At 51.4% G+C, this 14,356-nt stretch overlaps 2 protein-coding genes across 12 annotated transcripts in view; one reads left to right on the forward strand and one right to left on the reverse strand.

The window, feature by feature from the left end:
* The window catches only part of ASS1 (argininosuccinate synthase 1), an 80,640-nt gene extending 78,610 nt beyond the window's left edge, over window positions 1-2,030 (reverse strand). The window contains exon 1 of the mRNA XM_044440166.1: window positions 1,961-2,030. The gene's annotated coding sequence lies outside the window, so the exon portion shown is untranslated. The remainder of the gene's footprint in view (window positions 1-1,960) is intronic.
* A 10,067-nt stretch (window positions 2,031-12,097) lies between these two features.
* The window catches only part of GAPVD1 (GTPase activating protein and VPS9 domains 1), a 38,387-nt gene continuing 36,128 nt past the window's right edge, over window positions 12,098-14,356 (forward strand). For 10 of the 11 annotated variants that reach the window (XM_044439843.1, XM_044439845.1, XM_044439846.1 and 7 more), the window contains exon 1: window positions 12,098-12,243. The gene's annotated coding sequence lies outside the window, so the exon portion shown is untranslated. The remainder of the gene's footprint in view (window positions 12,244-14,356) is intronic. The other variant, XM_044439844.1, reaches the window with a different exon arrangement.

A 14,356-nucleotide genomic window follows, 5' to 3' on the forward strand; every position in this document is an offset into this window, starting at 1 on the left:
TCCCTGCTCTACGAGCTCACAAACCAACCTCAGAGAGGGAGAAAGGGCGATTTACGAGTAAGTGGGCAGAGGGGTGAGGAACCTGGAAAAGCCAGGACGCACGTTGTCCTGATGCCTCTCCAGCCTCCATCCCTTTCCCTCCGAGACAACCCAGCTGGGTAAGCAAGCAGCTCAGGGTCCACAGAACCGGGAATGAAAATCTCTGCCATGTTCTCAAGGACTCCCAGCCTTCTGAGTTCAGGGCATGATGGCTCTGGGGGCAGGGCTGCCTTTAAGGTATCTGAGGGTGGCTTGTAAACGGCCTGGAAAGCGTCAGATAATGGGCAGTGTAGAAATTCCATCCATCCATCACTCCGTTGTTCTGCAGAAGGGGGAATTTCTCCTGGTGACATGCCTCTGTCACAGAAAGGCTCAAAGGCGCATCATCACTGTCAACCTCATTCAAAGGAGAGAGTCCCCGTTATTTTGCATCTTCGAGGGTCAAAGGCCACTGGGCTGTGCACATTCACCTGATCTAGCTCACCGGAGCTTTTGCGCTCCGTATTTTGCATACTTCTGGAATTTGGTGGAAAATAGTTGATCCCCTAACACTGCAGCAGAAAGTAACTGCCTACGGAAAAGGGAGCGAACTAGAGGGCCAAATGCCGATTTCAGGAATAGACGGGGGCAAAGGTGGTGGGGCCATAAAACAAAACATTCTCAGTATATTTTTGCTTCCGTTCTCCTTGCCAGAAACTGAGCCCTTTTAATTGTGGAGGGGGAACCATCCAAGAGTTGCAAAAGCAGCAAGCTGGGCGAGGGGCATGGCTGAGAAATGGGGAAGTCTAGCACCCAGCATTTTGGACCCCCAGCCTCAGGGTTACCTGTTAAACTAAAGCAAGTAGTGATCATGCTGTGAGTATTGGGACTCAGCCTCCTCCCTAAATGCTGACTTTCCCTCCCTTCTCCACCAATGCAGAAAATTCTCATTCTCTTTATTAAAAGCATAGTGGAGCTGTGGAAAGGTTTAGCTTGTCCTGTTGAATAGTGGGGGGGGGGGAATCTATATATAAATGTAGAGCATATACAGAAAAATAAGTGAGGGGAGAAAAGCATTTACACCTCTTGTATCCACTCTCAAGGCACTTGTTTAACAATCGTGGCTGAAAAAGCTTTGCTGCTGTTGTTATGTTTTCCTTCTCACTGGATTAGTATTCAGTCCAGCCTCCAGCTGGAATTCAAGACAAACAGCAAAACAAGAGGTTCCTTCATTGTATCCAGGGTAGAGGAGCTCATACGAGGTACCCTATCCTTCTTATACTTTTTCGGAGTTTGATGGGAACTCAAAAATCATCTAGTCCAACCCCTAATCCAACTCTTCATCATCCTGATAGACAGCACCCCAGACTCTGCTTAAATCATTTCTGAAATATTCTGTGGGTGACAGAGACATGAAGCACAGTCATCCCTGTAAGGCAGGTCAGTATGATTATATCATAGCCCTGTAATGTAGGGAACTCTTCTGCATTTGTTACAAGTTCTCTCAGTTAAACATTCACCCCACTTTCCACTTGCAACCAGCTTGGGATATAAAAGCTACACCTCTTGAATTTCTGTCTGCTGCATAGAGCACTGCAAACCAGCCAGGGGAAAGTCTGCAACTCAACAGACTTGCAGCCTGAGACTCAAGGTGAAGGACAGTATAGAAAATCTTTTCAATAAATAAATAAATGAATAAAATAAACAGATTGCAGCTGAAGCTACTGAGCAGATGGAAGACGAGTCCCTCCCAGCCCAAATTTAGGTACTAAAGATGCCTGCACAGTCCTTCCATTTACTACCAAAGTCCCCTTTTCTCAATGTATTCCCCTTCCTTCCTTCCCTTCCTTCCCTTCCTTCCTTCCCTCCCCTCTGCCTCCTCCTTTCAAATATAGTCACTGCTGTAAGAATCACTGGCCATAAAGTTTAAAACTTCGCTCACTCACCACCACGGGAATTCAGCCGCAGGTAGAATCCCAGAGAAATCTCCCTGCCTCTTGGCAAGCCATCCCAGAATATAAAGCAGGGTCACTTGGCTGGTGGGAGGAGTCGGGAATCAGGGAGGGACGCCTGTCCCCATGGGTGGGATCAATCCGGGGCAGGCGTCCCTCTTGGCCCATTCACAACGTTCCCCTAAAGGAAGCTCGTGGGAACTCTCGGTGGGCCAAGACTTTAGCCTGGAAGGCAGACAGTCTGCAAACTGCAACACTGCCTGGCACGGGACAGGGAGGAGCTGGAGGGCGAGCTGCAAGTCTGCATAGTGGGCTCCTGGTGGAGGCATAGCTGCAGGACTGGGGAAAGGATTTGGCAACCGCACATTCCGCAGAAGCAAGGCCGACGACTGCTCCCACAAGGCCGTGGGCCAGATAATGTCCCCTTGCGTCAGAGCGTCACCTGCCTCTCTGGCAGCTGATGTTGACACGGAAGGGACCCTCCACGGTACACAGATCATAATCCTCCCCGCTGCCCTCTCCCTGCCCCCGTCTAGTTGCTTCTGCTTCCAAAATCCAGACAACTCTGCAAAGTCAGCAGCAAGACAAGCGGACAAAGGGCCGGATGCTTTCCTGCCTCCGGACTCCAGACATCCCGTTGGTAAAGGCAAAGCCACAGAATCATGGAGCAGTAGAGTTGGAAGGGGCCAGAAGGCCGTCCGGCCCAACTCCCTGCTCAGTGCAGGACCCCAAGTTACACCGTCCCTCCCGGATGGCCTTCCGGTTGCATCTTGCGCACCTCCCGAGTGGAAGAGCCCCCCACCTCCCACGGTCACGGGTTCCAGTGCTGTGCTGTTTTGACAGTCAGGAAACTTTTCCTGATAGCTAGCCAGAACTTGGTTTCCTGTAACCTGAGCCTGTTGTTCCATGTCCTGCACTCTGGAATGATCAAGAAGAGATCCTGGCCTTCCTCTTTGTGAGGAGTGCTATTCTATCTCCCCTCAGTCTTCCCTCCTCCAGGCTAAACATGCCCAGTTCTTTCCACCTCTCCTCACAGGGCCTTTTCTCCAGTCCCTGGGTCATCCTTGTTGCCTTCCTCAGGACCCTTTCCTGCTTGTTTGCATCTTTCTTCAGCTCTGGTGCCCAGAATTGGATGTAGTCCTCCTTGAGATCCAACCAGTGGGGAGTAAAGGGGGACTGGTACTTCATATGATCTGGAAGTGAGACATCTATTAATGCAACCTAAAATAGCATTTGCCCTTTTTGCAGCCGCTTCTCATTGTTGACGCATATTCAGCTTGTGATTACAACAATTCCACAATCCTTTTCACTTGCAGTACTGTGCAGCCAAGTATTCCCCATTTTGTAACAAAGCATTTGGTTTCTTTCTGTTGACATTTGTCCCTACTGAATTTCATTCTGTTGCTTTCAGCCCAGTGCTTCAACCTATCAAGATCACCTTGAATCTTCTTTCCGTCTTCCAGGGTATTAGCTATCCCACCCAGATCTGCAAATCAAACCAAACCAAACAAAAAACCCAGGAATGCAAGGATCAGACTCCAAAGTCCATCTAGTTTAGAATCTCAACTCTTTCAGCACCCGGTCAGATGTTCTGGGACACTCCCGAAGATAATTTTCCTTCCTCAGTTCTGAGCAACAGGCAATTATGTCCTGGGGGACTTCAGTCTCCATGCCGAGACTGTTCTGACCGGGGCGGCTCAGGACTTCATGGCCTCCATGGTGGCCATGGGGCTGTCTCAACATGTCATAGGCCTGACCCATGAACGTTATCACCTATAAAGCCCTTAACGGCTTGGGACCTGGTTATCTAAAGGAGCGCTTGTGTCCATATATGCCCTCCCGCCCCTTGAGATCGGCGGCAGAGGCCCTTCTCTGGGAGCCCTCCGTGAAGGACATTAGGAGGGTGAGCACCCGGAGGAGGGCCTTCTCTGCGGTGGTGCCCAATCTATGGAATGTGCTCCCCAGAGAGGTCCGCCTGGCGCCGTCGTTATTTGCTTTTCGGTGCCAGGCCAAGACCTTATTATTTAAACGTCATTTTAATTATTAATATTATTTATTGATTTTATATCTTCGGCCAGGACGTCGCCAATTATATTGTTTATATGGTTAATTGTGTATTTATTTATTTATTTATTTATTGTTGTGCGCTGCCCCGAGGCTTCAGTGAATGGGGCGGCATAGAAGTTTGCTAAATAAATAAATAAATAAATAAATAAAAATTAGAAATGGATGGGCTCAGAAGTTGGAGGTTTATTTATGCCATTTGATTGCCTCCCAATACCAAAGGATCTGGGCAGTTTAGAAAAATTAAAAGCCTAAATGCAGCTTAAGGAAGCATTAGAGTAAAGCTTTGAAAGCTTCAAACAGTGTGATGCCAAAATAGTAATAATAAAAAAGCAGGGCAGGGCAAAGATTGGGGAAAAAACCACAATCACCCATTTCAGTATAACATTGAAGGATGGAAAAGCCCGTGAAAGGGAAAAGGCCTTCAGCCAGTAATGGAAGAACCGCAGGGAAAGTGCCGGAGGAGCCTCTGTGGGAAGGAATTTGGGGTGCCACTGCAAGAAAGGCCCTACTCATAATGACCATCCACCCCTGTGAGATCTGGGGGGCTACCCAGGGGAAGGTCCCCGGAGGAGATTTTAGGCATGCTCAAATGGGAGGGGAGGTTCCGGGCCACTTGACCCTGTATTTGGATGCCCTGCTCTCTTCCACAAGGAAACAGCCCGACACAGTTCTGGCTGTTACTTACAGAAACCTGAGTCACCTGCATTGCAGTTACTTCCCGCGCCACTCATCCTGCAGGAGCCCGCCCATCGATTTCAGAGGGCCTACCTGGCAGGGCTGTGTGACTGGCCTTGGGGCAGGGGGGATCTCAGGACCGTGTCTTAGGCCTGCTCTGCAGAGCCCTTCCCAGGCAAGTTCAATTGCCCTCTTCTTTGCTGCCTTTTAGAAAGGCAGTGGAGAACTTTTCTCCACGGTTCCCTACATTTTAATCTTGCCTATTTCGGATTCACACTCAAGCCATATTTTCTGGCCTTTAAAAAAAACATGCAATCTTAAGAGTCCGATGCTATGCATCTTTAGAACAAAGAAGATCTACAGCATACAGCTTTGACTCACTGGCGCATGCTGGGAATTGTTGGCTTTTTTTCTGCCTATACTTGCAAAGAATTGTGTGCTCAGTTGTTGTAAGTCACTGCCAATTCGTATAAATTAAAAAGAAGAACAACAAGAGCCTTGCTCTTGCTCCCGTCAGTTTTGCTGGGCTCAGTTTTAGCGTTTATTGTGTAAGTTTCTTGGGACAAGAATATGTTGTTCTCTTGTTTTCTCTGTGGGCTACTGCAGAAAAAAACGTATTTTTCCTTCCCTTTCCCGTCATGCAGGATGTGAGGGCTGCTCATTATACAGTCGAAACAGAACGGCCATGCACAACAGGGAGCGCGCAGGCAGGCCTGGAGGAGCCCCATGGTGCGGAGATGCACAATCACTGTTTGGGTGGGATCTTAGGACAGGCGGGGCAGGGAGTGCAACGGCCCAGTGAGGACTGGGTAAGCGATCGGCTGTTGGGATGAGCGTGGAAAGGGGAGGCAGCGTCTGACTTCTGCCTGCTTTTCGGCATCTTTGTGGCCACCCATTTAGCCTTCCCAGAACTGGCACTTGTGCACACGTGCCTGCGGCATGTCTGAATGCCATCCGCCAGCAGATGGCACGCTCTCCCCATCTCCCTAGCAGTTCTCAATGCACCACCTGAGGTGTAATTCCTGAGGAGACGGATGCATTCGAAACATGGGGATGGAGGAGAACTTGGCAAGTGCCGTGGACTGACGGAAAAGGCGAACAGGTGGGTTCCAGATCAGATCAAGCCAGAGCCTTCCCTAGAAGTAGAAATGACAAAAAGGGGACTGTTTATAATTTGGAGAAGAAACGACTCGCTTGGAGACAATCATGCTAGGAAAGCTGAAGTCAGAAGAAGAACGGGAAGGGCGAATAAGAGATGGACTGACTGTATAAAGAGAACTTAGAACAGCTTAGCAGGGTGGTGGCTGGATGGGGTCACTGGGGCAGTGGGCGTGGGCTTGAGAGGGCTCCAAGGGATGGTGGAGGACAGGAGAGCCTGGAGGAATGTTGTCTGTGGGGTCATGAAGGGTTGGACATGACTTAGCGGCTAAACAAAAAGCAGGGCTGTCATGGATAGGACAATTCATTCATGGGGTCCCCATAAGGTGAAGAAAACTTGATGGCGCACGACTGCAACTACAAAGTCAGGTGCTTTGTAGCTCAATGTTTTTAAAAAGTCACAAAAGCAAAACAAATCACAGTCATTCATTCCTTCAATCAATCACTCAATTTTTTTAAAATCCTGCTTTCCTCTGGGAAAAGATAGATAGATGCTCCCAGCCTTTCTATTCTCACAACACTGCAGGGTAAGGTTAGGCTGAGGCAGAGTTACTGGGACAGAGCGTGATAACCCAACACCCGTGGCTGAGTGCGGGTTGTGCTCGAACTGCAGACAGCTGGTCAGTGGGTTATTGTACTGTCTGCCGTAACAAGCCATGGCAATCAACCCACCGTTCACAGCCCCAGCCGCAAACCGTGGGCTCCCGGCGTGGGCTGTTTGCAGAAGCAAACCATGGCTTGCTGGTGCAGCTGGCTACAGACAGCACAATAGCCCCTTGCTCAACACAAGCCACGCTCGAACCACACTCAGTCCCTGCACGTTGGTTCGTGTGGCCCTTGCTCCACCACAGAGCTTCACAGGAAAGCGGGGATTTCAACCTGGGTTTCCCGCATCAAGTTAGTCTCAGTCTGAGCGCCATTCATGAATTCTGGACAGGCTGGAAAATCGGCTTGGAGACCTGAACTTTTTCTGTGCTGTGGTAACATCGTCAAACAGGTTCCTCTTCCGTCTTTGCTTCCATGGGGCACCTTGTTGCTCTCTCACTCCTGAGCTGCAACCAGCCAAAGACACCTCCTTGGTCAGCAGGCCAGCTAGAACAGCTCCAGTCCAAAGGGACTATTTGGAGGAAGCGCTGCACAGTGACTGGCAATTCCGCCTTCTGATCCCTGGCGGCGTTTCCCTTCTGGTGCACCGAAGGCCTTGGCCTCCGCCATTTCTTTCAGTCCCAGACTGCAGTGTCTTGGCAGGAGGCGGTTTCCTTGTGTGTTGCAATGCAGCAGGGTGGCCTTCGCTTCGTGGGGTTTGCTCATGGGGCTTCATTCTCTCTGCATTCAACTAATCCTTCGCTTGGACTTTGCCTGCACGATCTTCCTGCCCGTGATAACCGCCGATTTCTTGGTCCTCCTGTATTGTTCTCCTCTGTGTGACTCTCTGTGTAGGATTAGATAGCAGTTCCGTTTCCCCTCTCTTCTAGGTAGGAAAACAATTAATTTGAATCCAGTCCTCCTGCAGTTTTGGGAAGTATGTCTGCGGATGTCATCGTCTTCTGCAAGTTCTGACTGAGCCTCTTCCTCTCTGCACACCTTTCTCGATTCGTCTTAGTCCTGTGCAATTCTGAAGGAGATTCCTTTTGGGTGGTTTTGTTGCCGCTCTTGCCCGCTGTGGCTTCCATTCGGTGCATTTTCGTTACGATGGTGCAGGACACAATCTGTTGGCCTCTTGATAATGTTGGCATGGGCATGGAATGATTCCGAATCCCACCTCTGGTCCCTGTGATCTGAGCTGGGATGCTGCAGGTGGGGCTCTCTGCCCCTCCACCGCCCCCCCCCCAGCTGGCATGGGGGCACCATGGTGGGGAGGAAAAGAAGGTGAGCACGAGGACTTGGTGGGGGGCACGCTGGAACCGAGGGCTTTGCTGATTCCTCCTGGTGCCGGGGTCTCCTTCCCTGGCCCTCCCCTGGTGCGTTGTCTAGACAGCTGACAATGGCCAGCTGTAGCCATTAGCGGGCAGGACACCGGCACTGCACCTCGTTGCAGCATAAGAAGGACAAAAGCATCCATGTCTGGAGAGTCAGATCACTGAGGAGCAAAAGGACTGCACCCCAAGAAGCGAAAAACCAATATGGAGCTCGCTTTCTCAAAAAGCCAGTTTACTCTTGTGTTATGACAATGGCAATTTGAAAAAGTACACATTTACAAACAGAGTAAGAACATATTTTAAGGCAATCTTGGTCAAGTATTTTGGGAGGGTGGGGCTAAGAAGAATATGAATGATTTCCTCCTCCTCCCCCTCTTTAATTATTTTGAGAAGCTTTCTGAGCAGTTTACAGTAATCCATACAAGCAAGACAATCGTTGAGAGTGAAACCTTAACTTTGTAAAATATTCACTTTATCATAGATTTCCTTTTATAAAGAGAAAAATGCTTGATAAACAAGCAATACAACTTCCCAAATGGTATGTTGACAATGCACCTTTTCAAAGAAAGAGAGAGAGAGACAGAGACAGAGAGAGAGAGAGAAAGATGCATAGCATTTAAAAAGCAGTTTTGGCATTTCCTTTTGGCTAAAATGAAATTAATGTTAAAAATTGCCAGCATTCAAGTTTTGGGGGATATTTTCTGTATATGTACAGTCTGAAAAGCCCTGTCTTTTTTAAATGCAAGAAAAGCACATTTGCAAAACTGAGGTGTGTCCTTGAAAGTCACTGCAATTGATCGATCTGAGTTCGAACAGAAAATTTTGCTCATAGATGGCTGGTACACAGGCAAAAGTTTATCTCCAGCTCATCATATGAAGTTCTATTTTATTCCTCAGGAGTCAAGTTACTATATTGGTGATTTTTTTTTAAAAAATCAGGTTCATGAAGGGTGCAGTCCCATGTCTCATAGCCTGACAGCACACAAGCCTCCAAATTCAGAGTGCTCCGTGCAGCCCATTCCGTAACACCAGCTTGCCGGTGTTAATTCGAGCAAGGGAGGAACAGCACAAACTCCCTCAACTTGTTTGGCTGGCCTAGAGGAGAATATGCGAAGAATGCATCAGCAAGCGGGCAAACTGTAGACCTGCACACATAACATTAGGTGTGTTGCAGAAAGGCAAATTAAGGGAGCGATCCCATGGCCCCCTAGTCACCATCCTACGGGCCTTGGGGAATTTCAGATCCCCAGTCCTGGGGCCGGAGGTGGCACTCTGACCACGGAGCCGGGAACTGGCGCGCAGACGGCTTGGAAAGAGCCACACCGGCTGCCCTCTGAGGTCGGGACTGACCTGGGAGAGGAGGGAAGGGGCGCTTGGGTGGGTGGGCAGCCATTACGGGGCTCCGTGACACGCCTGCTAGTGAACCCTGCAGAGCTGCGTGTGATGTGTACTCCTGTAGGGAAAAGGAAGACTAGGGCCAGTGTTGCAATGCAGGCCGAACCAGCTTCCACGCTGCAGCGGGGCGGCCTGATCTTCTCCAGCAAAGGCTGTTTGATCTGTCGGTCGAAAGACACCCCTGCACAGAGAGAACGAGCGTCTCTCTGTACACAAAGCCTGCCACGATTTTAGCCAGTTTGCTCGTATGGAGTTAACCAAGAAGCCTTAATGACAGTATCAGTGCAATCACAATTGTGGCCTCCTTATTTCAGAATAAGGAGCTTGTCCTTCTGTGGAGCAGTGCCTCGGGGCGCAGGGTGGAAGGAACACAACTCTTTTCTGGGCTTCCTTTAGACCAGCTTCTGGATGCAGGCAGGAGTGCGTGCGTGCATGCGTGCGTGCGTCGGGAAACAAAGATTGTTCACTTGTCGAGCATGTGGGAAAGAACAGCCCATCCTGGGTACCTGCCGGGACTCTGGTTCCCCTCCAGAAGAGGAGATCTCTTCTCGACTCTTCTCTTCTCGCTTAAGTGCCCATTTCCTTTCAAGGTGATACCCCCTCCTACCAGTCCAGCCTCTCCAAAAATAGACAGGAGCCTGGAAGAAAAATGTGCCTTAGCCAGTACTATATAAAGAAAGCGTCAGATCGCTGTCAAGGCCCGGGTAGGAAATGTTCTGTAGCTTGCAGAGGAGAAAAACCCAGTGTGGAGACAGGCACGGACTTACTGATTTGGTATGTGGAACGGGAAAGGGGAGAGACAGGGGGCGGGGGTGGAATGGATGATTCACCCGTTCTCCACCTGTGGATCTCAGCGCGGGTGACCGGAGGTCGATACTTAGGGCCAAGCAGTAGGCACGAGTGGAGACCAGGGCGAGACTGCAGATGTTTCGCGTGTGTGCGAGGTTCCCCTTAAGGCTCTTGTGCGTATGCCAATTCACGGTTCTGACAGGCTCGCACTTTTGGCACACCAGTTACAGATCGAGCTCGTGATCTCTGTTAGTCTGGCAGGGTCCTAGCGAGTACGGTAGCGGGACTTCAGAGTGTGCTGCTCACGTATGTATGTATTTATTTAGTTCCTTGACCAATGCAGTGGCCCCGGTCCTGAGATCAGCAGACTCAAAACGCTTGGAAGAAATGCACTGTCCATCATGGCATCTGGAAGAGTGAAGACATCGGCCTCTCTGCCAAATGTGGATTCGTCAACACGATAATTTTTCCAATTGCCAAGCATGCCTGTGAAACTTGGACCCTGAAGAAGGCAGATAGAAGAAAGATGGGTGCTTTGGAATTGTGGTGCTGGAGACAATGATTGCGCAGCGCGTGGTCTGCAAGAACCACAAAGAAAGAAGTCCTAGAGTGAGGCTCACCGAAAATATCACTTGAAGCCAAGCCTGCCAAACATGCTTTGGCCATGCCAGGAGCACCGACTCACTCAGAATGCCAGTCTTGCTGGGAGCGATCGGCGGGCAAAGGAGAGGGGGCCGCCCCGGGCCCGTTGGCTGGATGCCCTAAAGAAAGAGACGGGGATGGCATGGAGGTCTTGAAGGAAGCAGTATGCGACAGAGGGGCTTGGGCAGCGATGATCCATGGAGTGGCCAAGGGTCACACATGACGGCATGGTCAACGACGATGACAAGGCTGCCCCACGGCTGAAGCGCCGCTCTTTCAGTCCATGCTTGGCTTGGGCACTCCCCTGGTGAAAGAGGCCGAGCGGAAGCAAACGGGCCAGGCACACCAACGCAGAACATCTGAACAGGAAGCCCGGATTCTCTGCTGGCTTTCAGGAACAGGGCCTTTTTGGTGGTTGGCCCATGCTCGTGGCACTTGCTCCTGGAAGAACCCAGTCATGCCCAGTCTCTCTCCTCTTTCTCAAAGAGGCATTGAGACTGCCCTTTTCTACAAGTCTTCGTATGAATACACTATTCTTTTTAACAAGCCATGCTGATTTATTTATATTCTTTTTTTTTTTTTGGTCACAAGACACCACATAAGGATTTGTCTCCTGGGAAGCAGTAACTTAATGATGATTGTTATCCTAGTAAAGGATAAGATGGCCCTGTCTCTGCACATGGTGCCTTAGAATTAGCTGGGGGTGTGCCAGGTCTCTGTCCCAAGGGATTTAACAAAGAGAATAGCCACAATTGAAGAAACAGAGGAGGAAGGAGGAGGCGGCAGGGTTAAGCAGTAAAGGTTTTGAGAATCTTTTTCCCAAATGTCTGTACTTCTGTTATACTTGTTTTGGCTTAAATGGCATGCTTATTAGTATTAATAATAAGCATAACAGCAACAACAACATCATTACTTGTTCCATGTGCATTATCTATTATTGCATTTCTATCCCACGTCTTCCCTTCTTGCAAAGAACCTGGGGTGGTTTACAGAATCCGACTCTTCTGCATTTTTATCCCTACAACCACCCTGTGAGGTAGGTCAGACTCAAAATCAAAATCAAACCCTCTAATTTTTCACCTGCATTTTATTATGACTGCGCTTATATCCCACATTTCTTCCTCTTGCAAGAATTCCAAGTGGTTCATAAAATAGTCCTTTCCATTTTTATAACAATAACCCACTGAGGTAGGCTAGGCCAAGAGACAGTGACTGGCCAATCCCACGAGTCCCAATAAGTCGTTAACCACCCCCACTCCAGACATGGTACCGCCCTCTCTCTCTCTCTCTCTCTCTCTCTCTCTCTCTCTCTCTCTCTCTCTCGCTCTGCCGCACACTCCCGGAGGATTCTACCACTTCCTAAACAGGTAGACCAGGCCTCTCCTCCTTCCCCCACCCGTTCCCCCGCTTCTTCTTCCCCGCCCCTCTGGCGGCGGGACTACGTTTCCCGTCCTGCCGTGGGCGCGCCTGTCCCCCGCATGCGCAGTTGTGGCGGCCAAGTGGGTGTCTGTGCCTGAGCGGGTGGCGGCGGCGGCGGCGGAGGCCGAGGCGGCGGCGCGGAGGAGGAGGAGGAGGAAGGAAGAGGAGAGGGTGAAGGTGAAAGGGGCGACGGAGCATTGGCCCCACAGGTTGGTTTCCCCCGACGCGGGAGGGGAAGGCAGATCGGGCCGGGCCGGGCCGGGCCGGGCCTCGCCGTGGGGCTGGGCCTGGCGCGAGGGGGCCCCCCGAGGTGCCAGAGCCCGGCCTCGCGCGGCCGTGCCTCAAACCGCCCCCCGGTCGGCCATCCGCGCCCCGCAGGCACGCCCGCTTTGCCCCCCCGGCAGCCTTCCAGTGGCTTCTTCCCCCGCCCCAGGCAGCTCCCGCCTGTGCTTGGCACGGGGACTCCCTCCCCATGCCGAGTGTGCGTGGAAAAGCCCCCTTGCCCTGTGGGTTTCCCTTCAGGTTTCTTCCCCGCGCCCCGTCTGCAAAGCCCTGGCCTCCGATCAGGTGACTGCCCCCCGCCCCCGTTGGCAGCCCCCCCGCCCACGGTCATTTCTGGCTCTGCCGTTCTCCGCTCACCCCCTCCCCTGCGCATGCTTTGCGTGGATGCTCCCATTTCCCCCCAGTGCGAGCCCCCCCCCCAGCCCCGTCGGGCAGCCCCCTCCTATATTTGGCGTAGAGACACCCTCTTTTGCCTTGCTCCGCCCCCCCCCCACACGTGCAGCCTGTGACCCTTTCCGACAAACGCCATGGGGGTTCTCATTTCTCTACCCCGCAGTCACCCACAAGCACGGATTGTGCCGATGCCCTGACATCCCTGGTGAGTCCCCGTCCCCCCGCCCCTGCCCCCTTGCCCCAGGTCAGGTGACTCCCCCCTATGCAGGGCACGGACACACCCTCCTGCCCTTCACACAGCCTGTGGCCCTTGCGGATGAAAGCCAGGGTGTTCTCATCTGTCTCGCACATGCGTGTGCGCCCACGTACCGATTTAGCACGGACGCTTCACCTTTCTGACAGCCCCACCCATCATGGTTTCCATTGACATTTCTGTGCCCTCATTTCACGCTGACCCTTCAGCTTTGACCCCACCCACCGCCCAGGCCATTCTCACAACTTGCATGTGTCCTTACCTTCCCCCTATTCAGGCCAAGCCAGTCCCCCCACCACCCAATTTTGTCTTGATAGGGCATCCTCTCCCTCTCTTCCCACAGACCATCCTGCTCAGCTGACCTCCATTTATATATTGCAGTGGCATCCACATAGCCTACCTCCAGTTGGGTCTTGCACCGACACCCACGGTCCCTCTGTCTTCCCACCTGACCTCAAGGCAGGCAAGCCCCCTCCTCTTATTTTCCTTTGATACTGTCTCCATTCCTTCAACTCTCAGCCCCTTTAGCTGAAAACATTCTGTGTTCTTTGAATGAACACCTTCTCCTTCTCACCAGAGGATACACCCCGTAAAGTAGAACAGCAGGATATTCTCTTCACCTTCATCTGTTCTCCCCCAGCCCCCCCCCACCTTTGGTGTGGTACTTGCTTTTCTCCCAAAAGTAAATTAGCCTTGTCATCACATTTCCCAATATCAGTTGTTGGCTGCAGGATTTGTGTTGCTGCCCCCAGCTTTCCTCAGAGTTGATGTGTGTCTCAGCACCCCCCCCCCCCCCGGCATGTCCATGCACTCCCCAATTTGCACTGCCCCCTTTTCCCTCCCTCCAGTATTTGCACTGGTGCTGACCTTACCCCCCTCACACAGGAAGAGGAGCCTACCTTGCGTGTCTTCCGCCTCCCTCCCTCTCAGCCTCCGGCCAGGCGGCTCCCCAGGGGTTTGATGGCGTCTTAATCCTCAGGCCTGGCCATTTCAGCCCCGCACTTCAGGATGGCCCTTCATCCCCATCTCAGTTAGCTGGCTGGCCCTCATGCTTGCTTGCTTCTTGGAAGATTCCGGAGCCAAGGTGGGTAGGGAGGGTCAAGGCAGGTGAGGGGAATGTGTGGCCTTCAAGGAGACGGTGGACCCCAGCACTCATCAGGTGTTATAGTTCAGCATCTTCCAGGTTAAGGCTTTCTCAACTGTAACCTGTGTTAAGGTTAGAAGTCTTACCTAATGCAGGGTGGTGACAGGAGATGCTGCTGAGTAAGATACCTTTACCATCTTGTGTTTTTAAGGACTTGTATGCATTATGGTGCTGAGACTTGCTCCTAGAATATTTCCAGTTTAATGCCTGGATGATCGCTAAGCTAAGAAAGCTCCCCTCCCATTTTCTG

The sequence above is a fragment of the Varanus komodoensis genome, unplaced genomic scaffold (genome assembly GCF_004798865.1).
Source record: "Varanus komodoensis strain SLA01 unplaced genomic scaffold, ASM479886v1 scaffold36, whole genome shotgun sequence".
NCBI lineage: Eukaryota > Metazoa > Chordata > Lepidosauria > Squamata > Varanidae > Varanus > Varanus komodoensis.